A 27,207-nucleotide genomic window follows, 5' to 3' on the forward strand; every position below is an offset into this window, starting at 1 on the left:
TTAACACTTAGATTATTTCACTAGAATTTTACCAATAGACGTAGTACTGCCACGTAACAACTTTTCAAACCCTCGGCGCGACTGCCCCAAAACTGGTGTGTACCGTCACTTTATACCCCTCTCAGGTTCCAAAAGACGTATCTGAATTTCTCTTGATGCTTAATTCTATCTCCTATCAACTCGTAAATCCAAACACCCCTTCCATCAATATCGATCGTTCCTACATACGATCTTCTGTTTTCCGGCTCAAGGCGGTGTTCAGTTTCCATCTCACAATTCTAAATCGATAGGGTCCGAATCGGGTAAGTCTGTGTTAATCGCCCAAGCTCCCTTTGTCCTCTGTTCATACAAAAATGTAGTTAAAATCTCATGATTTTGCGTTCCTTTTTTTTCTCAATTCGCGATAGGTCCGTCCTCAATAACATATATATAGATCTCAATTTTATGCATCTCGTGCGAAATTGTTTAAATCCATGCTGAAATCTTTACTACGCATTTTTGAATTTCGATTCGTCTGAATTCTACTCAATTTTATTGTCCCTTATATGGGCTTTTCCATTTTCACCAGTACTTTCTCTCTTAATGCCGCAGATTTGAATTTTTCCTTATCTTCTTGGATTTTCTTTTATCCGCGACGTTTTCTTGCACAATTTCTTCTTGATTCTTATGTCATTTCTCATAACTCTTATAATTACTCATTTTCCAAGTCGTATTTATTAATTTCACGGATAAATTCGAATTGTATCGCTTTTCTCCACATGGATCATTTCCTATCTCCGTTCTTTACCCTTCCTTTTATCTTTTCTTCACTTTTCCCGATGTGTGTGGTCTCCTGGGAAATTTCATACTTCATTTATTATTAATTAATATATAGTTTTCCACACTTCTATGGGAGATATACCTAATTTGACTCTGGGATATCTGTCACTTTTATTGCCTGATCCAATCTCCGCCCCATCCTCCATCCCTCACTTACAAGATTTCACATAAATTATATGTCTGGACACCTGTTTACGTTTAAAATTTTGGTACCAGACTCGTAAATTTAGTTTAATTTCAAACCCATTAATTTTAATCTCTTTTGACTAATCTAAATACTTCCATAAGGTCCACGTTAAAGTTAATCGCTTTTCTAATCGTTTATTACCTTAACGTAAATAAAAATCATGTTCGGATTTTGATTGTTTATCCTTCAAAATATACATGAGACCGCCAACCTTTTATCTTGTTTCGATCCCTCCGTAATATTGGGTAACTCTAATATATATCTAACCTAATAATTATGTAAAATGTCTACTTTTCCTGAATCTAATCTATCGCTATTATGTTTAGTTTTACTGTCTTCTTCTGCTACTCGATTTTCACGTCCCTAGGACCTTCGTAGCAGTCCAAAATCCCTGTACTATCCTTCCATTCGATCGCCGCACTTTTCTAAAAGTGTATTTTTTTTGCGAGATTTTTCATTCAAAATTGATTTACCAATATGTCCGTTTCATCTTAAATTGATAACGATTAATTTCCATTGTTTCCAAAACTCTCACCTCTCTTTAGTACGATTTTTATCGAACATGATACCCTCCTTCTATCATAAATAATTGTACTACAGTTGAAAATTCTGCCAGTGATTTTCCTTCGCTTTTCCCGTCCTTTTTTATACTATCACGTTTATAGTTTTTCCATTGCATTTTCGTGTGTGTGTTTTTCAACTTGTAAAATCTTCAAAGCACTCGATTTCAATGGTTCGCCATCACCTAAATGCCTCAGTTATTGTAAACATTTTCAGGAGTTTGTCACCTTGAAAGTCGACGTTGACCCTAAAGTGCGTTCACCTCTAATTTCTGTGGGAAAGAAGAAGCCATTAATTATCTTTTTTTATTGCCCGATCCAAAGTTTATTCCTTTGTCCGTCGTAGACACACCTCCCTCCGCTCACTGATTGGTTACTCAAAATTTTATAGCTCTTTGTTCAGATCTATTGGTTGACAAAATTCAATATTTATTTATAGGCCTAGGAAAAGGGGAAGTACCAGTCGTCCTAGACGATTTTACGACCTCTCTGCTTTCGTCCCGGAACCTTGATTTAATTTCAACTATTACAGGAGTCTACTGCAAGCAAGCTGGATCAATTCTTTCTCCGCCAGATGTCGTTAGCATGTCCGTTTTCATAAATAATTTGCATATTTTCTTGCAGCTATGGTTTATCTGTTTTTTCTTTCACTGTGATTTAAAGCCTTTCATCACAAGATTGACGCCACTATTTTACAGCACGCTCCAAGTGGATTTTATAAAATTTCGTATTGATTTCTTCTTACTTTTCAACAGTTCAATGAGAGAAAATATTTCCGTAATTAGTTTTTTAGAGTATGGCGAAGCCGGGCATGAAGTAATTGTTTATCGAAATCATTAAATTGAAATTTTCGCATGGTTTTGCCTTATGAAGTCATTTCAGAAATTTCAAACAGAAAAAGCGGCGTGTTTTTGAGGATTTTTTAACTTCATAAAATATTTTATTTTCCAAAATAAATAATAATAAAAATGTACAGGTACATGCGAAGGGGAAACGAAGCAAAACTTTTATTGAGCGTGCCTAAAGTCGTTATATAGTCCAACACCCTCTGATTAGAATCAATCGTTAAGTAGGTCCTTAGAACTCTACAAATGTAGGTCATCATCCAATCGTTCCAGCGCCACTCGATGTTCCGGCGGCCGAGTGCTGAAATTATGATTTGGAAAAATCGCTCCATCAAAGGGTTGTCATCCCTCCCGCTGGAGGCGAGCCCGTCTGTGTCAAGGGTCTGTGATTGACAAAGGAAAATGCCTCATGCAACTTTCTCATAGAATGGAACCCGCATAAGGGGCTAAGGAACCCTGATAAGAAAAAGATCTTTCTTTTTATCAAATTTCTCGTTTTGAGAGATAAAAAGTTTTTTTCACTAAGCTGATATTGAACGAACTGAAAAAAATTCTGGAGGAATTATCTGTTATCTTTGATTGGTTCAAATGTACGATTTGTAGATATGTAATCAATATTGATGTATAAACTAATCCTAGCCATGAAATTTTCGACGCTAAAAAAAGATCGTTCATTAGTTCCTTTTTTATTTTATTTTTTCTCTCCGGTTTAAAAAATAATTTTCAATTTGAACAGACTTTAAATCAAACCGACGTTCAAATAATATGTTGTTGTTTTGTTAGAACATTTGTCATTATTCTGGCATTCTCAGTTTTGTTCTGCTCCCACCAACCATAGAGCAGGAATTCAAACTCCGCGCTTGATTTTGTACGTTGAGCGGCATGCACCTAGGAAAAGTGTGGCAAGTAACAATTCAACCGTCATCGACTAAAATATGTCGTTGTTTTGTTATAACGTTTGTCTTTATTCTGGCATTGTCAGTTTTGTTCTGCTCCCACCAACAATAGAGCAGGCCTGCGATTCTGGAGTTAAACGATCAATCGTTTTCGTATGCGCCGTCTTCGAGTGAAAAACTACTAGTCGTCGCGACTAACTTTTTCGAATGTTTCAATTTTACGTATTCTTGAGCGTCGAACGGTCGAAGTTGGTAGAAGAGATGATTATATTGGCACCCCTGTGAATATTGTCTATGTTCCTGATGTTTTTGGGATTTCTAAGGTGTGACTGTCAAACAGACAACAGTTATTCGTTAGTCAAAACAGAAATGGCTGCGGGACATATTACAAATTGCCAAAAGCAACTCTTAATTGAGCTTGTAAGCTCCGATAAAGACTTAGTAAGTGGGAAATTTTCACCCATTTTTACATTTGCGGAATCCGCGCGGTAAAACAAAAATTGACAGCTAGACTAGATTTTGACAGCCAATTCCATAGAAACGCCAACAACCCACTCGCTGCCCTGTTTCTACTGGTTATACCCAGTAGTTGTTTTGTGGAATGACTTTTGACGTTTGGCGTCGAAGTATGTACCTTCGACCATTTTCGGGAATAGCAACGACGACCAACGTACGTACTTTCGACGGCGATTACGAGCGCCCTCGATTCAGGAATAGAGCCCCAGGAATTCAAACTCTGCGCTTGATTTTGTACGTTGAGCGGCATGCACCTAGGAAAAGTGTGGCAAGTAACAATTCAATCGTCATCGACTAAAGACCAGATAGAAAAACCGCCATTTAATCTCAATATTCTTAGTACATGCTCGCCGATGTTCATGTGAAAAATGGTGACTTGTGATTAATCAAACGTTCTTCAAACGGACATCAAACTAAAGAATCACCAAGCTAGTGATAAGTGCAGAAATCTGGCGATTACTTTGTGTGTTGGTTGAGGAAGCGCAATCTCCATTTCGAATTACAAGTCTCCTGAAACAGAGAAAGGATAACGCCTCTCTCTGCCCCAAATTACGGTGACGCAATTCCAGTGTCATCGCTCGAAGATAACATCGACAGATAACAGATAGCATCAAAAATAACAAATGTAAATGAAACATGAAACCAAACAAGACACAGAAAAAAAGTTAATGGTCTCAACTGGGACACAGAATCTGGGACAACCTCTTTATCCACTCGACCATTGGGACCTAATTATTATATGTCATATTTGTCGATCACATATTTCAAAATCAGAATTAACTGTTTTTCCTATATTTATATATTTTAATGATCACATCTAGATAGTGTCTCGGATATAACCTTTAAAAGTTAAAGAAACACATATTAATTTATATTGGATTGTATTGACTTAATTTTTATTGAAACCACTTTTCTTTGACTTTCATTTTTCCTTTAGATTTGTTAGTATTATCTTCTTCCTCAATGATATATTACATTTATGTGTATAATCTTCAAAATTTAATGTAAAGTGGTTCCAATGAAAATTGTTTAGATAATAATTTTGGTACCTATCCTAAAAACACATTTGCAAACTTCCATGATGACAGTGGCAACAATATTAATAGTTTAAGGAAATCTTAATATATTATAGATGTTTTTGAATTTTAATTTATTTAAATAATTTGATTTGCCCATTTCTCTAAATAAAAATCACCTTACACGCCTTAATGGGATGGTCCGATGGGGAACCCGCTTGCACAGCGCGAGTGTAAACTGTGCGCTCTAAAGTTTAAGTTTGTGAATGGCAGGAGTTGTAGACGCCTGAGGAAGACATGGCACGATCAAGTGAACCAGATACTAGTGGGAATAAGTAGGAATAACAGAAGAGAATGTATGAATGTGAATGAGGCAAGGAGTGTGTGCTAAGACTGAGTTGTTTGGCGGTCCGTCCTCTCTGGGGGAAACGGCGTGATGGTTAGTTAGTTAGTTAATCTAATCTTAAGTTTAAAACTCGAAGCGGTGTAAAATAAATCATTACCTGGTCTAGTATCCAATACAATTACTAAAGAAAATACCCTCTGTTCAATGACCCAATCTCACTCTTTACCAGCAATGCATCCGTGAAAAAAACGACCTTAATAATGTAGTTCAAACCTTTTCGCTGAGCATAACTCATGTTGAAAAGGAGGTTAGTCAGTGTCTACTGTAAGGCTGGCCGCATACATACGTTTTCCGTATTCGATTTCCGAATTCGTTTTCCGTATTCGGAACTCCGTGAGACTAACGCAAACGTTCGTTTTTCTTCATTCGAAATGTATAAACGTCAGTACCAGTGTTGCCAACAAGGGCGATATATCGCCATTTAGGCTACTCAGAGCGAGAATCTAAAAGGCGACTGGTCGCCAATTAAGCTACTTCAAAAACATCAATTTTACATGTCCCGAAATTCTCTAGTCACCCCCCCCCCCCCCATGAAATTTTTGAATTTTTTATTTTCACGTAAAAACATCAATTTTCAACATGTCCCACCTAACAGCAAATTCGGCTACTTTACGCTACCTTATGTATGAGAAACGGCGATATTAGGTCAAGATCCGTTGGCAACACTGAATTACGAACGGAAATTTCCGTACGTTTGCGTCGGCACAAACAAACTGTATGCAATAGCTGCGTTCCACATGACGTCATTAGGTTTTTTCCATTCGGTTTCTCCGGTTTCTTTCTGCCAGCCTAAGGATCAATGTCAATTCAACTTCTGTTTCTTAGTTTCAGATATTTTATGAACAAACATGGATGGTTATGAAAGTAATCACCCGATGTTCTTTTGCTGTGATTTTTTTATGATAAACTTTGGTACTGCTTTTGACATTTGTTTTAATGAATGTAAACCGAGTTATACCTTGTTCATTTATATTCTGCGTTTGTTTACTTTACAAATGTCAAAACCGAATTGACATTTGACGCCATTTGCAAAAGTTATAGCGTTTTTCAATAGGGTGATTACTTTTGCTCCACCCTGTACAAATGAAACATGATTTTAGAATTTTAGAATCGGGATGTCTACAAATATTTTACCCAAAATGTCTCGATCCGTCTACCCACGCAAAAAACGTATTACTTGCGAACGAAAGTTCACAAGCTGAAAATATCCTGCCAAAATTAGGTATATATGTTTTATGAACATGTCAAGAAAAACTTTAATATTAATGATACATTTTATACAAAACCTCTAAATTATTAACCATATCGATTATACGCAATCTGCGCCGAATATAGTTACAAGAAGGCTATAATAACATACCTTCGAAATAATAACACTTGAGGTTAGCATAATACTATTCTTCTGCACGGGTTTAAATTGGAATTCGTTCCACTGAATGATTATGTATATATTATCACATGTTTGTTAAAGCCCATATGGGCGTATAATAATAATTAATGAAATAACGAAAATGTTTTCCCCTTTTAACAGATTTGCAATCGATATAACAACGATTCTGGTATTATGTTTTTCAACCTTTACCCTTTATCGCGAGGTTGTTGGTTTAAGGTAATCAATGTTCAATTAAAAATTCAAATAAAATTTTGAAAAATCTTTACTAAAATTCATTAAATTTTATATAATCACCCCATTTTACTAAATGTCACTTGTATTAAAATGGGAGAAAGTCTGTATTTGGCCTCGATGAATTCGATTCGATTCGGCCTACCGGTTTGATATTGACATTATAAAATAAATTTTATGTAAAAGCTAGTATTTCATTGGAATTCCTTTACAATTTGGCACTAGTACAACAATCGTTTTTTTAGTGACAGTAAACTGATCGTTTTATTATAAGAACTGTGAATTCGGCATATGAATGGCGTTTTCTTAAATGATTTTTGTGTAATCTTGCGAAAAGTTCTCCCAAGAACCGTAGAGTTCCAGTTTATTTTGTTTGAACAAAGTTATCAAATTTACTCAATGCAGTTGAATTTATTTCTACTAGATATCTACGAGAATAAGGCCTCAATCTCCGATAGCTCAAAAAACGCTGTGGAAACGCATAGCGTAGCATAAACCAAGTGAAGCCCGCCACAGATAGCTGCGCACGACTATGTTTCATACGTGGTTTTAGCTTTATTCACTATGAACTGCCACACATAACACATAGAGGGCTAAGCGCACGCTACTCATGGCTGTGTGGGTGTGTGACGTCAGAGGCAAAAGCGTGGGTTTCAGCGGATCCACCAAGCGAAGCTGTAGGAACGCTTCCACGAATGCCATGTTTCTTCTACCGCTCACTCGCAATTTTTTTTGTATTGTGAATTTTGCATGAGAGTTTCAACTGCTCCTAATCGTCGGGAGTCGGTGAGACCATGGCATCCCCAATTGGGGAATGTTGCGAGCCTCGAGATAGAGGGAAGGGAAGGAGATGGAGAAGAAAAAGGTTGAGAAGTACCTGACTATTCAAATCTGGTCACCAAACACAGCTTAACACGTTTACTACCAGCCTTGGACAATGGCTTAATGAAAACTACGTAATATAAACTTGGAAAGCTCTGTCACCCATATTTAACACTCCATAATTTTAAAACTAGAGAGTAGGTAGTCAAAAACCGCGTTCGCACAATTTTTTGTTCTTTCAAGCACTGAGCCAGCATAAAAAAAAACAGCGACAGTTGCCGGTTTTACACTGAGCATTGAAAGTTGCATTGATCCACACGCCAATTGGCGGGTGCGCAATTTATCGAGATACAACACAGCCAACTCCGCCAAATGGCGGAGATGGCTGTGAACCTGTTAAGCCATTTCTAGCGACGTTTTAATTCTGATTTATGCTCTTTCACCAAGGCGATTCTGAAACAATTTTCCACGTCATCTGATGAACTATCAAGCAGAAATATTGACTTGAATATTCTTGCGCAGAAACACGTGTGCCCCCTAAGACTGCCCATACGACATATGTGAGTTGTCTTGGCTTAGGTCAGCTAGCAATGTGTGGCTGCATCGCTGTATCGAACCTCTTGTCAATCGTGGCCGTACAGCACCGTGCGCAAATATCTGTGACGGGCTTTAGGATTAAAAAAGGTCAGAATGGACTATAAGGTCTATATTTATCAATAGTTAGACATTGAATGATTATGGCTCATATTTTAATGTTGCGCACTTCTACGTTGTTTATTCTAACAATGGTTTATTATCTGTATCTGACACTTATGATTTGAGTTTCATATTATAACATATTTGGAACAAGTTTTAGAAAAGGTTTCTACGAATCTGTCACCAATAAATAATATAAAGCTCTACTTTCCACGTCATAAATCATTGCGGCTGGAACAAATAAAGCCTTTTTCTTTGCTATCGGAATGAAAAGCGAATTGTGAAAGTGAAAGGGTCCATATATCATTCTCTATATTTTGATTCGAAAATAAATTAATTCTTCACATTACATACATACCGAAAATTCAAATGTTTGTAATCTTGTATCACATAATAGATAATGCGGAGGGATAAGTATAGGTTACTAGAAAATGTTACTCATAATCGCCGCGTATATCGGCCGCTATACCGCAGTATTAGTAGCTGACAGATTTTTAAACCGACGGACCCCCAGGATTAGGGATGTGTTACTATCGTATTAAGATGGAGATCGCGGACTTTTTGGTTGATTTGACAAATATCGATCGGTCGCGCAAATGTAAAAAAAACAGTAATTCCCATTGGCAGCATTATCAAGGGGATATATTAAATCTAAATATCGATTTACCAAATCAAATACGGAACGCATAATCGAATTGATCAAATTTCGAAGCAATTCAATGCAGATCGGGTCAATGACATCGCAAATGTCACCTGATGAAACGTGAAGTTAGCAACTAAACGCGAAATACGAAAATAACTTTATTTTTGGGGATTAGAACAAAGTGTTTCCAGTCTTATCTCAAAAAATCTTGCATGAATATTATCATATTTTATATAAATATCTTCCTTCGCATAATTTCACGAACTATGGCGAGCTTTTTTATAAGTGACCAATCAAATTTAATGTCGGAGTAATTTCGCTTGTTAAATTTACGTAGTCGGTTTCTGATATAAATCTAAGAAAATTATTATGAACACGCCATGTGCCGCGCGTCTGGGAAGCTTTTGTCGTTAAAATTCCTATTATGTTGGTACAATATTTTCTTCTGGATTATCCACGGGGAATTGGTGTTTTGCTTTATTCGTATTAATGTTTCATACTTCATATGTTAAAAATATGAATTACAAGTCCTTTAAAAAAATCAACCCATAACATGTAAAGTTTTTTTACTATAATACATCATCTTGTTAGATGTACTTAAAAATATAATTTTTTTGGTTTGATTGAGGATTGAATCTTCATCCCCAGGAACTGGAGTCAACAACATAGATAAATCCCGATTGGGTGGGGACGACATTTATTTCGCATATTAACTGCTGTGATGTCATCCAATTTCAGACAAATGCGTGAAGGTCCACTTTTCTATGTGTGATTGATAGAACGTATTATTAGTGACAACGAGTCAATCTTCTAAGTTTCAGCTCGATCGGATGACGAGAAGTAGATTAATGTCCACTTTCAAGATTTACATTTGGTTGAACATTCACGAAAACTAAATTGGAATTCAAATATATATCACTGAATAAAAAAATAATTCCCACAAATCAAAACAAAACACAAAACAGAACAAGACACAGAAAATAAAAAAGGAAACAGTCATTTAAAAAAATCAACCCACAATAAACAACGTTTTGTTACCATAATACATTTATTTTCAATATTTTACCTAGTTACGCCATCCTTAGGCCGGCTAGAGCCAATTTCAAAGATTTTTTTGGTTTGACTGACAATTGAACCTTCCCACCCAGGGACTGGGGTCGACCGCGCTAAAAACTGCGCCAAATCCTGATTGGATAGGACCCATATTTATTTCATATAGTAACTAATTTCATCCCATTTCAGAGAAATGCGAATGCGTCCGCGTGAGTAGACGCGATTGCCGACAAAAGTTTATATATACAGGTTTTCCAATAAGAGGTGTTATTTTGATATTCAATCGTAAAATATCAATGGTTTCGTTGCTTGTGTGGCACGTAGAGCCGTCTTGTTGAAAGTAAACGTTGTCCAGATCAAAACCATCCAATTCCGGCCATAAAAAAATCATTAATCATCTCTCGATAGCGCAATCCATTCACCGTAACTATTGCTCCAGCCTCATATTCGAAAAAGTAAGGTCCAATGACTCCACCGGACCATAAACCACACCAAACAGTTATACGTTGAGAATAGAGAGGCTTTTCAACAATAACTCTTGCGTTTTCCGAGCCCCAGATGCGACAATTTCGCTTGTTGACGAAGCCACCGAGGTGGAAATGGGCCTCATCACTCAAGATGATTTGCATTTGATTCACTCAAGTGAATTTTGATAATTTCAATGTATCGTTCCATTTTTATCAATGGCGTAGTTTCTACTTGTCAAATGTCAAAAAATAACAGCTTCAAAAGTAACATCTACCGAAATAGCGGGCTAAAATACTGTATAATCATTGTCATGGACAATGATTATACAGTATTTTCAAACAATAAGGAGGCTGATGACAATGATTGTATTAACTTTTGTCGGCAATCGTTTATATAATCATTGTCATCAGCAAGGAGTCTTTATGCTGATGACAATGATTGTATAAACTTTTGTCGGCAATCGTTTATATAATCATTGTCATCAGCAAGGAGTCTATATGCGGAGTTTCAGTTACATCGGATGTCGAGAAGTGGATTAATTTCCACTTCCAACATTTGCATTAATTCTTTCACGAAAACAATAACGAAATCCAAGATAATTTAAAAAAAGAGTTCAAAACCTAAAAATCATGCTATCTCTATTCAAGGGTGGTTTCGAAAAATGAAACAATAGGTATACAACCGCTCTCTTCTTCGGTCTACCTAGGACGTCCCATAGTCTTTTTTCATTTATTTGTACGTATCTCCTAATTCATTATAACTTTCCTTTGTTATACTACGCATAAGTAAGGGTATGGGTATCACCGCCCAGGGAACTATTTATTGGATGGATAACCAACACCTCTGATAAAGTTTACCCCCAAATGGGTCATTGTGCTTGGTGACTCAACAGAAGATCCTTGATTCATAGTGAGAGGTTTGTCCGGGTCGTGGCGTCGGATGCTTCTGCCTATCAAAATTCAAAATTCAAAAAAATATTTATTGCACAAAAATACACAGTACAAAGGGTATAGCTTATAGGTTACATCCTATTTTTTCCAGCTAACCCAACAAATACACATTATATTATATAAGGTATTCATTTAAGGAGTAATGACATTTGTTTAGAAGAAATATTTTTAGTGATGATTTAAATTTAAGTATGTCGGTTATTTGTTTGATGCTACGTGGAAGGTTGTTATATACTTTAATGGCCATGTAGTGTGGTCCTTTTTGAAATATAGTTTTGTTTTCTTTTGGGATTAATAAGTTTTCTGTGAACCTTGTAGCGTGTGTATCTGTAATATAGCAGGCAATAACTAAAATATCAGCTGTATGGCTGGCCGCATCGAGAGAGACCGGTTGAAAAAAACTCTTTGATCTCTCTAGCCGGACTCTCTCGACTCATCGCCTTGTACCGCAGTGGTAAGGGTGGATTCATACGCCCGTCACTCCTCGTCATACTGTCCCCCAAAATTCTTACCAACCCTTCGTATATTTTTCCTTCCCTGAACTCTCATTAAGAAGAACCTCCACTCACTCTCACCAAAGATGAAATTATTATTCGCAGGGCAATCTGTGTGGAGCTAAAAAAAGTTTATCATTTGCTGAAGGAAAAAATTGAGGAGAGTAATAATAAAAATAAATCACATGGTTGTAATAATAATGACAGCCATTCAATATAATAGGAATCGGTTTTCTCGTTGTCATTTTTTGATATTGCAAACAGTTGAAAACATACATCAACGCAAAACACCGTATATCCATCAACAGCATAGCAGTACCTGCTCACGTAAGGAATCCTGGCTCCAATTCGTTTATTTTTTTAAATCACCGAATAACATGAAAGCGCATTCTGAAATACATATTAAAAGTTTTTAGTAAAAAATAATATCGCTAATGCATGGCGGATCACCTTCAAACTCGGTGTTAGGCTGGAAATTGCGTCATGTGTTCGTCAGTCGCGTAAGTTGGTTGCGTAGGGTAATAAGTAGGCAAGTGAATGCAAAACTGTTATGTAGTGCCATGCAATTCACTTCCCACTGCTTACGTGGACCATCGATCCAGCTCGTCAGTGCAACGTCGTCGGTCAACCGACTGTACGCTTGGCACTATTTCCAGCTTTAAGGTCATAGTATTATAAACTGTAAAATAGCAATTTTGAGATCGTCAGCCGTATTTCTCACGAGATTGAATCGCTAGATTACCTACGCTCAGTGAAAATGGCAGGTCATTATCGAACATTACTTATTTGTGAACCCCGAACGCTGAACGCCAACCCTGAAACCACAGAAGCGTTATTTTTACCCCAAATTTTCTCAGTTAATCGTTTGTAATAACATAATTTAGGGATAATCCTAAATTATATATACTATATCTTAGAAATTCATTTGCAATCGTTTAAAAGAGTTTAGTTCTTATGATTTTTTAATGATAAACTAATGTTTATAAGACAAGGTTTTATGCATAGCATAAAGGATAACAAATAATTATAAGCAATAATTAGTCGCCTGAAATATCAATACAAAATGAAAATATCTCCTGAGTAAAAATAAATGCCGTTAACGGGAATCGAACCCGTGCCTTCTGATGTCCGGTTAGGTGCTCTGAAACCACCGAGCTATGTCGGCTTATTTCAAATATTATTTGAAATGATTCAATTTGTACTAGTACCTCAATCAACAATTACTGCCTATTTTATGTTTTCCACCTGTAAACAACCTACTTTATTTTTGTAGAAAAGGCTTTGTTAGTGCTAAATTTCGTCTAGATGGCGTCGAGACATATAATATCTTCATTTATTGGTAAAATATTTTTTGACTTGTCAGTTAATGATAAACTAATGTATATAAGACAAGGTTTTATGCATAGAATAAAGGATAACAAATAATTAGTCGCCTGAAATATCAATACAAATTGAAAATACTCATATCTCCCGAGTAAAAATAAATGCCGCCAACGGGAATTGAAGTTTAAGTTTATTTTAAGTTTATTTCCGGTTCAGTCTGACAAACTTAACAATATCATTTGAATATATACGGCGACCAGGTGCAAATAAACGGTGATAACATATTTAATAACCGCACATATTTGCATGTGTAAATAATTGTATTCATTTAATATACAGTGTATTCTTTCCAGAATAATACACACAGTTAGGCCCGGTGATAAAACATCACGCAGAATCCAACAAACTTAGTAGACACTATTATGCGTAAATTTCTTTTAAAATACGAATTTATTTATATTATCGCTCATACGGGCTTTTACATATATAAACTATCCACTCGAGTGATTTTCGGCATATTATGCTATGTTTGCAAATACGTTTTGAACGATCGCTTGATATTATGCGCCAAATTTATAGAACCTAAAAATCTCTAAATGGTATAACATAAAGCCGCTGTCCGTTTGTGCGCTTGGTTTTTTCTAAACTACGTAATGGATAATAACTTTTTTCGAAATTCAAACTTTTTTCCCATACTAAAATATTTTTCCATAGAAAAATATTTATTTTCCCATAAAACTATTTTCACCTTTTAACGTTGGAATTTAGAAAAAAGTTGTTCATCTTTTCTACGTCTATGATTACGTCTATGATACATGTGATACAATCTACATATAGAAAGACTCCCCGAAGTAAGTGCAGTTTACCCCCAGACATCCTGTATATGACGCCAATAGCTCGAGTGAACATAATGTACTATTTCTGTGAAAGTATTGCCAACTACATGCAGTCTAGGTACAATCTAAATGACACAGTCCTTATATTGTTGTTGCAATTAAAAAATATTTTCGATCGAGTAGTTCAATTTGGTATGCTGAAGGTGATTAGGCTAAGTAAATCAGGGCTGTCTATTTTTCCATTAACAATTTGATAAATAAAAAATCAGTTTTAATAATTTTGGTTCTTTCATCAAGTGGTTGTAATCTATAGTTTCTATTGATAGACCGAGTTAATAGTTATTATATCTCAGTAATTAATTCTGCATTTTTTCAATGGAATTGGAGTGGATTATAAGTGAGGGGACCATATAGAAGAATTATATTCGACTCGATTTCGAACAAAAGAAGATAACATTTTTAATGTTGATATGTTTTTAAAGTTGTTATGTTTTCAATTAAGTTTACATTTACAACCAACCGATGAATTAAATTTACGACGCGATGCCGCTGACCGGTCTACGTCTGTAATAATATATTTTTAATATAAATTACAAAACTATTTTATTTTTTTCACTTAATATTGTGATGTAAATTACAAAACCATTATACTTTATTCACTGTATATTATGATGTAAATTACAAAACTATTTTATTTTATTCACTTCATATTGTGATGTAAATTTCAAAACCATTTAGTTTTATTCACTCTATGTTATGATGTAAATTTCAACACAACTTTGTTGTTTTCTCTTTATATTATGGTGTAAATTGCAAAACCATTTTCATTTATTCACTTTTTATGTTTACAGCAAGATTCGTGCATTATTCATATAATACTTTTGCAGGTCAGTTAAAAACATATATAATAATGGCATTGAAAAATTAAACTCGAAAACACCTTTTATACAATGTTAGGTAGAGTTAATTTCCGGTTTCTCATTTTCATTCCTTCTAGCTTAGCCAATTCGTTCGTGTCAGAAAGCTGTAAAGATAGACTTGGCTTATTCTCTCAGTGATTTATATGATTGCATAAGTGAAATAGTAGCGGAAAAGTTTCTTTACCAGCATTATCATGTCTTTTTTATGCTGTCTATATTGTAATATAATACAAATTTGGGAATCGAAAAAATTTACAAATCTTCAAGAATTACGATAACTGATATTGATTGCCCCGATATTGCAAAGATGTCAAATGATTACATAGCAAAGCCTTAAAACGAGTTTGAAATATTCAAATGACTAATTAATTCGAGTAGAAAGAAATTTAAGTTTCTTCGGAAGGTTTACAAATATTTAAATTCTTTTAATAATACGTACCTTTGGAAAATCACGGAATTAACTTTTTCATTTTTTTTTCAGCAAAGTAGAATTGAATTCTGGTTACGTTGCGTTGGTAGGTATTAAAATATGAAAGGGTTTGTTCCAATAATTATACTTGCGGTAGACGTGAAATATGAAGGAAAAACTTTTATTGTTACAGGAAAAAACTTTACGTGTGATCATAACCACGAAGCAGAAATCAGATTGCTTGAACTAAATAAATCTTTAACGCCATGCTTTAGCGGAAAAAAATGAACACATTTAATTTGTATGATTTTTATATTTTTATTTATAAACACCACTATTTAATTAAAATAATCGACATGATTCAAAATCAATGGTTTCTTCGTCAGGACGAAAATTATTATTACATATTTGTTAAATTTGGATGAAAATTATTATTACATATTTGTTAAATTTGGATGAAAATTATTATTACATATTTGTTAAATTTGGATGAAAATTATTATTACATATTTGTTAAATTTGGATGAAAATTATTATTACATATTTGTTAAATTTGTATGAAAATTATTATTACATATTTGTTAAATTTGTATGAAAATTAATACTACATATTTTTTTTAATTTGGATGAAAATTATTATTACCTATTTGTTAATTTTGGATGAAAATAATATTTAAATATAAAAATTATTATTACATGTTTTTTTTAACTTTGAGTGAAAATAATAAATAATGATGAAATTTATTATCATATATATGTAAATTTTCGGATGAATATAATATTTAAATATGAAAATTATTATTAATTGTTTTTTTTAACTTTGAGTGAAAACAATAAATAAGGATGAAATTTGTTTTGAAATTAAGTGTGAAAATTATTATTATTACATTGGTTTTAAATGCATCGATTATTTTGATTAAATAGTGGTGTTTACAAAGTTATTTGTTTTATTTATATTAAATGACGCCACAAAGTGAATTGGCAACTATTGAAGTAAATGTTTATTTATCATTAAAAAGCAATAAAAGGTTATGATGAGATCATGATATTTTTTCTATACTGTAAATAAAATATTAACTTTTTTACTATACAGGCTTTTAACAACTCTTCAACTAGTATCATTCGATATAATTAGAAAAGTTCTCATAGTTCAAAGATCTTCTACTTCTCAAGGTAACTCGAGAAAAACATTCACAATTTTAGTCCCACTGGCAATCATCGTGGGTAAATTATTTACAACGTGCATTCATTTTCGTGTATGAAATCTGCGTGTGAAATGAGTTATGGTACAAATGTTTTTAAAAAATAATTCATGCACCATAAAGTTGATATTCTAGTATATTTTAACCGGTTGCACTATAAACCGTAAATCACCAACGAATCTCTCAACAGTGCACGTCATGGTAACATTGTAGTGTAAAAATGTGTAAGCAAAATAGAATTAAATTCTATTTTGCTTACATTTACTTACTCAATTCGCACTAGCGAGCTTTTGTTTGAGCTTTCTGTGCTTTAATTTACGATTGTCCGCTCAGTCAAACTATGGCTTTATGTTGTTGAAATTGTAGATTTGATGCAATGGTCGCCATATTTTTTTAACTCTGTAGATAAAGTACTTAATACACTGACGTTAATGTTTAAATGCCTACGATTACTAGTAGGATTATTATACTAATAGGATTATTATACTAGTAGGATTATTATACTAGTAGAATTAATATATTAGTAGGATTGTTATACTAGTAGGATTTATATACTAGTAGGATTATTATACTAGTAGGATTATTATAGTAGTAGGATTATTATACTAATAGGATTATTATTCTAGTAGGATTATTATAGTAGTAGGATTATTATACTAGTAGGATTATTATACTAGTGGGATTATAAGATCAAGAAAGGGACGCTTAGATGGTTTGGGCATGTAGAGCAAATGAGCGAAGAAGGAGTGTAAGGAGGATATACGATGCAAATGCGAATAGTAGCAGAAGTCGGGGATGCCCGAGGAATACATGGCACGATCAAGTGAATCAGATACACGAGTTGGGCCATGTCAAGAGTCAGAATAATAGAAGAGTATGTATAAGACGATGTATGAATGTGATTGAGGCAAGAAGTGTGTGCCAAGACCGAGTTGTTTGGCGGTCCGTCCTTTCTGCCTACCCCTGCCAGGAAACGGCATGATGGTTAGTTAGTTAGTTAGGATTATTATATTAGTGGGATTATTATACTAGTAGGATTATTATAATAGTAGGGTTATTATACTAGTAGGATTATTATTATACAAGTGGGATTATTATACTGGTAGGATTATTATTGTTTCTGCTATCGTGGTACGAGAACACGCCGTCAGATGGAATGCAGGAAAACACTTCTTCTTCTTGACATATAAATTTATTAATTCACAATATAATTGCAGAGGATCTTATTTTCCTCTGCTAAAACTTAAACTGAAAGAAATAAAGGTCTAGTTTCCTTTATTCTTCAGTTTTTCCTAGGTTTACATAAACCTAGTAATTATCTCACGACTGACTGCGTAGGTACGTCTGTACCTACTCGTTATAGCAACACTGCAATACTGTTCTTTTTCTGGGAGGTATCTGTATTTAAACTAAATTCTGAAGGACATTTTACCAAAATAAAGATGTTCCACCCGCTCGTTGGCAAACAACATTCTTAACATAAAATAAAATGCACTTAACTATTCTTAATGATACAGACGTGATTTAAACAATACAAATATTTTAAAGGAATTATTTTAAGGGAGATGAAACTTTATTTGGGGTTTTTATTACTATGGGACAGGGGTGGGAAAGGTATTGGCAAATATTTTTAGGCATAATGGTTTAACTAGGGTCATCATAAAATAGAAAGCGAACAGCTCTATTTGAAAGCTGCCGCTGCTTGCAGTAAAATGTCACTAATTCTTAAATCATAAATGATACAAACAAGGCAATATGTTTATAAAAATACCAGGCCAATGAATTGTTTTATTGTAGGGTCGAATCTGCAAATGTGGGAAACTACACTAAACTTGAAAATACGATCTGTGGGAACTGGCTTGAAGGTTAAATTTTACTGAGCAATAATAGTCGCATTCTGGAAGATACAATTATGCTAGTGGGATTATTATACTAGGGGATTATTACTAACGTACGATATTGTGATAAATTTAAAACGAACATCAAATTGCTTTACATGGTAATCTATTTTTAAAAATATATTTTTGCTTTCTTTTCACTTTGGAAAGGGTGGTTCAGCCGAGTAGATTCAACAGTTATGCAGATATTTAAAACACTTAACATTTGAGGGCTGTCTATCAAGTTTTTCAGTCATTTAAAAAGTTTAAGAATATCACTTTAGTAATCCGGGTGAAAGTAGCCGTAGTTTTAGATTAGACGTCAATGTTTGATAACAGATATCAATTACAGGTTGTCTTAACTTATATTGAACACATCTAAGAAACTTCCCTTGTATTTTCTCCAAGCGGTGTAAGTTACAAGTATAAATAAATATTGTCAGGTTATTCGTAACTCAAGAATGTTTGTCTTTATTAAAAAAACAAAAAAAAATAGAAGACCACACAGGAAAAAAATGCGTATTCTAGCTACAATCTCTCAAGGGAGCAGTAAAGTTGTTTTTTTGACTAATGTCATGAAAAAATTTTGTGTTACGTATTATGAAACCAAAAACTTGCATAGCCTTATTAGAAATTGTTTCGCAGTGAAGATCAAAGGTATGTTTCAAAATGACAATTCAATAAATTCATTAAAAGCGATGTTACAAAAACTAGGTTAAATAGTTACATATGTAACCTATTTAACCTGATGAAACAGAAACTTTTGTTTCATCACTTTATAACACTTTTTATAGGCGTGTTAAATTTTCATTTTGATGAGTTATCCAGTCACCCACAAATACATAAAAAAATAATTTATATCATTGAAAAAATTACTTTTTACAATATAAGAGATAAGTTATGTAAGCATCTGATTTTTTTCACGCGTTGTTAATTAAATACATTTTTTTTATAAACACGCCATAAACTTTTTTTTTTTAATTAATAAAAGAAAGTCAAACGTTCCCAGGTTACGAATAACCTGACAATATTTTAAAATCTCCTACTACCACCACAGTAAGCTGAAAATGTTGCTTGTGTTGTGATGGAGGACTTAGCCAGCCGAGGAATTGAACACACTACGCCTGGGTGGGACCCAAACGCAATGCTAACTCAGCCACTGACCGGTCTGATTACATTACAATATTATCTCGATCGAAACATTCAAACCGAATATTTGATCGTCGAATAAAACCAAATGGTGTATTATAACAAAGACCGAAATTTACACTTCCAATAATGCTTTCTGAAGATTACTTGAATATTGGTCGATAGTTTTATTGGCTGTCGTAATTCTTAGCCGTGGCTCCTCAAATAAACAAAATACGACTGATAATAAAGGAGAATGATTTATGAACAAACAAAGCACAACGATTTATGATATTATGGGTTTAACGTAACATTTTAATTATATTCAACGCAAGTAAATAAACACATTTATTAAAAACAAAATAAATGATTTATGCGTGGTTTTGTTTATAAACTCTAACGGGTACACGTATTTAAAGGGGTAAACGAATATTTTATATTATTTCAAACATGAAATATAAAATCATACTGACTTTAAAAATGTATGTTATGTAGACGTACCTATTACGTATAAAAAATAATCTCAAAACATAAGGTTAATATGGATTCATTCATTGAATAACCTACATCTCTGCTAAAGGTCAAGCTACGTTTTATGGATCAGAAGCGGTCCCTGGGTTCATGGGGTGAGATTTACCCATGGCTTGGTGGGGGATGCGTCAACCCCATAGACAATCAATAAGATATCTGTGGTCTGCCCGAAATCTGCGTAGCGGACCCTTTCACCTCTCCAGCCGGACTCTCGATCCATTGCCTTGCACCGCAGTGGGAGGATGGATTTATGTGTCTGTCACTCCACTACACACTCAAAATTTTTCCTTTTCAGAACCTCCTCTCCTTCATTTCCTTAAAAGACCCTCCACACGACAGTCTCAAATATGACATGGGCCCTGAATGATATTGAGATAATCAACAAAAAATGTGTACTACCTTTAGGAATTTTTGATGCAAGGAAAAAGGGTGGGCGACGAATATATCAATAAATAAGTGCTTAATACCTAGACAATGTAAAATTACTCGGAAACTCATAAAAATTGATCGTACCGTCGACAGTAATATTCCAAACATTTTTGAGTCTTCGCATCTCTAAATTGGATTGGTAGGGCGTAGGTACCACTGAAGAAAAATAATAACGTCTTTCCACTCGACATATTATAACGTATTTACAAAAGAACTCAATTCTTTCCGTAAACTCGTGCCGTCGGTAATAATTTATATAAGCTGTCAGTCTGCTTTTCTCCTTGCTTTATTGATAAGGGAAAATTAAGCACCAGAAGAAAATTGGACGTAATGTTAATAAACGATATCTATATTCAGAATTCAGAGGATTCTAGCTCATTGGAAAACTATCGGACAAAGTATGAAAGGAAATAATAACTCCTGTTTCTGATAGCGTTATGTTTTATTACCCAACTTCCCCATTAAGGTTGGTCCCATTTTTATCATTCAAGTTATTACTAACCGCTTCTTACAAGTTATGTTCGCCATGAAATTTTGGAGATACCAGAGTTACGATCGCAACAGTATTCGGTTTATAAGATAATAATTATTTACGACTGCTGTCGTATAATTCATACCTCTGCTTTTAAAGTGGTGACTGTCTCGTGACAGAGTAACGAGATCTTTGATCTGTTTGAGAGTATTGAGAGTTTGAGAGTAGAGTATAAATTTATTAAAAAATATTTTTAATATATTTTTAAAGAAGATATCTATCGTTTTACGGTTGCAATTATCTGTACAAATAAAAAAACAATGTTTGTATGTGTTTGCTTGACTCTAAAACATCAAGGTTTTCTTTTAAATTTATTGGAGAAAGCACAGATACAGACAGTAATAAACGTGGCAGTAAAAGAACATTAATTGGATAATTCGCCTGCATCCTAACTATTTCTCAGATATTAACATGGTAACAGCCTTTAAAAATAATAATAAAGAATCCTAAAAAAATGATTAGAGTACCTTTGCGAACGACTTAATGTGACATATATTTATTAGACTGTAAATGATGAACATAATTTTTAGTGGTTCGGGCCTGTGAAAATTTAATCACTCAATCATTAGTTATTCAGGAATTGCCAATGCTTTCTAGACAAGAGAGTTTCGATGCTTGTCCATCGTGATCTATTATTTATGAAAATACTTCAGACCATGTTCGTAAAAAGAAGTTTAATTTTGAATTTCCATTTAGAAATAATTATTTTCCTTTTATAAATTGATATAAATAGTCCCTAGTGGAATTTTTAACATTAAAAATAACCATAAACTATTAGAATTACTCCTATAATCATTATTATAAGCTGGAAATATTGCTTGTGCTATGATGGAGGACTTAGCCAGTCAAGGATAGGTTCTGGAACATTTCGATGCCTATTTCAATACGAAATCTCAAAGGAATCGTTTAATCATGGCGTACTTGTGATTCTATTATATTTTAATAAAAATACAAAATTAACACTGTTTTATTATTTATTTCCAGAAATTTATGTTTTTGTGCATTTTGTGCTTTCCTTGCTAAACTTTACAATATTTTAATTGTTTCTCTATTGAAATAGGAGCAGAGCACAATTATTCGCAACGAAATTTCACCGCTAACTCAAAATCAGCGTTTTTGTCTTGTCTCCATATAGAAGTAGGCAATGAATTTATTTTATTAAATTTTATAATCTTAAAATGATCACACATTGAAATCCACATGACTATTACTGAAAGTACACTTTAAGAAATTATGTCACGGCCTCTCAAGACAACGTGCATCAAGCGAATCAAATATTTGCGGTTAACTATAGAAAACATTTGAATAACAGAAAACTACACATTTTTTTATTTATTTTTTTATTTTTTATTGTACAACAGAACATTTATTCCAGTTACAGTACAATTTTACATCATATCAGCATTTGTGTAAGTGACTCTTCAATAATTGTTTTAGGTCATTTTAGAGAACAGTCATTTACATCCAAATTCTTTGCTAGTTCGTTCAACAGCACCACTCCCCTCGTCATGCTATGCTTTGCCATGACGTCGGTTTTGCCTTTTGGTACTCTGAATAAGTCATGGTATCGACTTTGGCTGTAGTGGTCTGGTACATATAAATCATAGCATCCCAAGAGGAATGGGCTATCAATAAAATTGTTCCAAATTTTGAAAGATATAATGGCTAGGCTTGCTTTCCGCCTAGTTTCCAGACTCACAGAATTAGTTTCCTCAAGTAAGTCGATATGGTGCATGAACCTGGGATAGGTTCCATGTGTCCGCATATAGACATACCTGAGGAATTTCTTCTGGATTTACTCTATCATTTCAATGTACTTCTGGTGGTACGGTGCCCAAACATCGCTCGCATACTCCAGCTTGCTTCTCAGTATGCCATCGAACAATGCTAACATAGCATCTTGGTTATTGAACTGCTTGCATGTCCTAATGACGAACCCAAGAAGTTTGTAGCAAGACTGAGTGAGCTGCGATATATGGCCAGAGAATTTCAGTTCGGGATCAAAGACGACACCGAGATCCTTTACGGAATTTACACGTGATAGTGTTTCCCCCTTTATCTTATAATCGTAAAGTATTGTGTTTAGAGAACAAGTGTAAGACAAAGTGACACATTTTTTTGTATTGAAATCTTATTTGTTTATCAACGACCATTCAGATAGTGCATCCAGATCAGCTTACAGATAAACTACATAGATAAAGTTATGCAGCGTTTTATACTCTTGCGGTTCAAGATTTACGCTATAATGATTAAACACTTCACATTCCAAATTTTTACCGGTTTATAAAAGATTTTCCTTGAACACTAAGTTTTTAAACTCTTAAAACATTTCTAACTATACATGTTTTGACTCCCTAAACGACAAAGAACATATGTACCAAAAAGCGAATTTATAAAAACGTAAATCCGCATCGCAAATAAAGAAGTATTTTAAACTTTGAATTGGGTAGTTAAAAAGAAAACATTTTTTATTGTATTTAATTTTTTTTTTAGTTTAACATATTTATGTTTTTATATAAAAGAAATATATTTTTAAATAAAAATTTTTTTAAAAAAACTGAAAAATTTATGCTTGAACTTTAAAATGTAAACTGATACCAAATTAAATATGATTTAAGATTTTCACGGCCAAAAGTATTTTTTTTTTTTGTTTTTGGGGTGTTATGCCGTGTTGCGCTAACTCCTTCTTTAGCCAACGTTTCGGACAGCATTGCAGTGTCCATCATCAGGGCAGATGTGTTATTTGAGTTTGTGTTAAAATGTGAGCTTAAGTATGAGGTTGTGATACCGTGTTGCCAGCTCCAACCCTCTGAGCTAACATTAACGTATCATTTTTATTTTTTATTTAAAGTGGTTTTTCTTCGTTTAGCTCTGGTGTAGCCGTCAATTACCGGATACCAAGAACTATTGAGCTTAGCTCCATCGTCTCTATTAATGTTTACGGGATTTTTATGAATTTCAATGGCTTCCGTAATCAGCCGTGCTCTATAAGTTTTGGGTCTCCCCAAGATTTCAGGAACAAATCCAAAGTAATGCCCGGTGTCAATCAGATGCTCGGCAATTGCCGATTTGTCAGGGTGGCCGAGTTTACAAGCTCTGAAGTGTTCTGAAATCCTTTTGGAGATAGTCCGCTCTGTCTGGCCTATATAGACTTTGTCACATCCGGAACAGCTGAGTTTATACACTCCATCTGTTTCCAGAGGAAACTTAGTCTTTGCAGACCTCAGTAAGTCCTGTATCTTTGTTGTTGTTCCGAAGACAGTACCAAACAACAAGCACCAAACGAAGACAGAATTGAACAAGAGTCGAAAGGCTGTGCCTTCCTGCCTTATGTGCACAATGTGACAGACAGAATTGCCAGGCTATTGAGAAAGGAAAATATCAAGACTGTCTTCGGAACAACAACAAAGATACAGGACTTACTGAGGTCTGCAAAGACTAAGTTTCCTCTGGAAACAGATGGAGTGTATAAACTCAGCTGTTCCGGATGTGACAAAGTCTATATAGGCCAGACAGAGCGGACTATCTCCAAAAGGATTTCAGAACACTTCAGAGCTTGTAAACTCGGCCACCCTGACAAATCGGCAATTGCCGAGCATCTGATTGACACCGGGCATTACTTTGGATTTGTTCCTGAAATCTTGGGGAGACCCAAAACTTATAGAGCACGGCTGATTACGGAAGCCATTGAAATTCATAAAAATCCCGTAAACATTAATAGAGACGATGGAGCTAAGCTCAATAGTTCTTGGTATCCGGTAATTGACGGCTACACCAGAGCTAAACGAAGAAAAACCACTTTAAATAAAAAATAAAAATGATACGTTAATGTTAGCTCAGAGGGTTGGAGCTGGCAACACGGTATCACAACCTCATACTTAAGCTCACATTTTAACACAAACTCAAATAACACATCTGCCCTGATGATGGACACTGCAATGCTGTCCGAAACGTTGGCTAAAGAAGGAGTTAGCGCAACACGGCATAACACCCCAAAAACAAATAACAATGATACCAAATTGAGTAAATGTTCACAAAATTCGATACCCCCAATTTACGCAATTTAATTCAAGAAATTTAAGAATAAAATCTTATTCAAAATGTTGACAAACTTAACTTTTTATGAGGAAATAAAAATTCAAATTTTGTTAAACGTTTACTTCTTCTAAGAAAACGATATTATTTTTGGTGTCAGATACTTTATTTGACTACCGTAAACTTAAATGTATAGGTAACGTTTTAGTATAAAACAGGGTGTCAAATTTTGGTGAAAATTTTCCCATTTTGGGTTGAAAATGTATATTTTTTAATGTAAATTTTTACCCTCTTTTGATATGCAACATAAGCAAAAAAAAATAATAATTTTGTGAAAATGAAATTATTTGAAATTTTCCCGATAGAAAGTAATCAAAAAATATGCACCGAAAATTATTCAAAACATATCTGATCATGTTGTAGGCATGAACAAAATTAACAAGGTTTCTTTAAATGTTATTTATCGAAAAAAATTTGTTCTATTTAGAATAAACCATGCTATAGAAAATATTTTTGCTAAAGCCTAATAACTATATTTTTTGTTAATATTAGCGCGCTTCCTCTAACATTTGTATTTACTCGTACATATCTCCCTTCCAAACCATCATCTTCTTCTTTTTGAACTACAAAGCCTTATGAAATTTCATTGGAGAGAAAAAAATACTGTTTATTAAAGAATGAATTTCATTTAATTCATTTTTTTGTTTTTTATTTGATTTTACGCCCAGCTGGAGTTTTACGTGGATTATAAGAACAGAATACACCTAGTGAGCTATCGAAAATTATACGCAAAGTTTTTAAAGCATGAAATAACATTGAAATGATGAACTAAATATGAAACATTACACAGCTTTACAAATTGACATTTTTAATTTTTTTTAAATGGTAATGACCTGGTAAGACTTGTTTTATTGGTAAAACATGTAACAGTAACACAAAATAGAAACTCGAACAATACTACATATTACCAACGCTACTATAATGTGTAGGATTCAACGAAGTGCTGGTATCAAAGATATTCTTGTATTCTAATAGATTTGGCTGGTATAGATTACGCTCATTTCTACAAATGATGTAATTAAATATATCAATGGTACTCCTAAATTTGTTGCCTACATCGTGCATCGTATTGGTTAGTGAATGTGTCTGATAGTTGGTTGTGTGTGTATTGCAGAAGAATGTTACATTTTGTCATGTATTCCTAGTCGGTACATGGAATTTAATAGTGGCGACCATGACAGGGCTGTCATTTAATTTTTTAATGACTACTTTAACTTTGTCTACTAAACTGTAAAATACCACATTAATCGCTCTCCTGTGTACTATCTCGTATCCATGGTATTTCGTTAACTTACAATGAAATCTTAGTACCGTATTTGTAGCGGCACTTGGCTACAAATACAATTACTGAGTTTAAAATAATATTCTCATGGCTCGCGGAAAGGAATCATTAAATAATATCACGCTGAATGCACATTTCGCAAGGAACCAGACCAAGTGGCGCCAAAGAAATAATAATCACAGAGGGGCAGACTCCCTGCAGTCAGGGAATGTTAGTCACGCCATTGCTAATGTTTCGAACCAGGAAAAGAGGAAATAAAGATTATTTGATAAATAAATTCTCTTTACCGCAGTTGAGTCCAACTAGCCGGAGCAAGTGTAACCCTGGCACCACAAATTGGGTTTTATTGTGAAGCTGATGGAAGTTGTGATAGCAAGAAGTTTGGTAAAAATGTGATTGGCTATACACTAAACATATCTGCAGCCGCATTTTTTTTTCAGAAATTTTCTAAAATTCTCGTTTATCTTGTGTATGAGTTTTACGTGCACTGGATACCCGAAATAAATGAGACCCTTTACCTTCCTTAAGATTTCCTCGCTTTCAGACGTTTTTTAAAACAGCTTCAAAAATTTAAATAAGTTTTGTTATTTTTTCTTGATTTTTAAATAGTTTACGATTTGTATGTGTTATGCATGACCGCCGAATTCC

General features: G+C 34.1%; 1 protein-coding gene across 1 annotated transcript in view; it reads left to right on the forward strand.

Moving 5' to 3' along the window:
- Nucleotides 1-27,207, forward strand: part of LOC149421553 (uncharacterized) — a 519,511-nt gene that overhangs the window by 328,892 nt on the left and 163,412 nt on the right. The gene's annotated exons all lie outside the window — the stretch shown is intronic.

The sequence above is a fragment of the Hesperophylax consimilis genome, chromosome 8 (assembly GCF_061612785.1).
Source record: "Hesperophylax consimilis isolate HC1 chromosome 8, BYU_Hcon_1.0, whole genome shotgun sequence".
NCBI classification, from domain to species: Eukaryota; Metazoa; Arthropoda; class Insecta; order Trichoptera; family Limnephilidae; genus Hesperophylax; species Hesperophylax consimilis.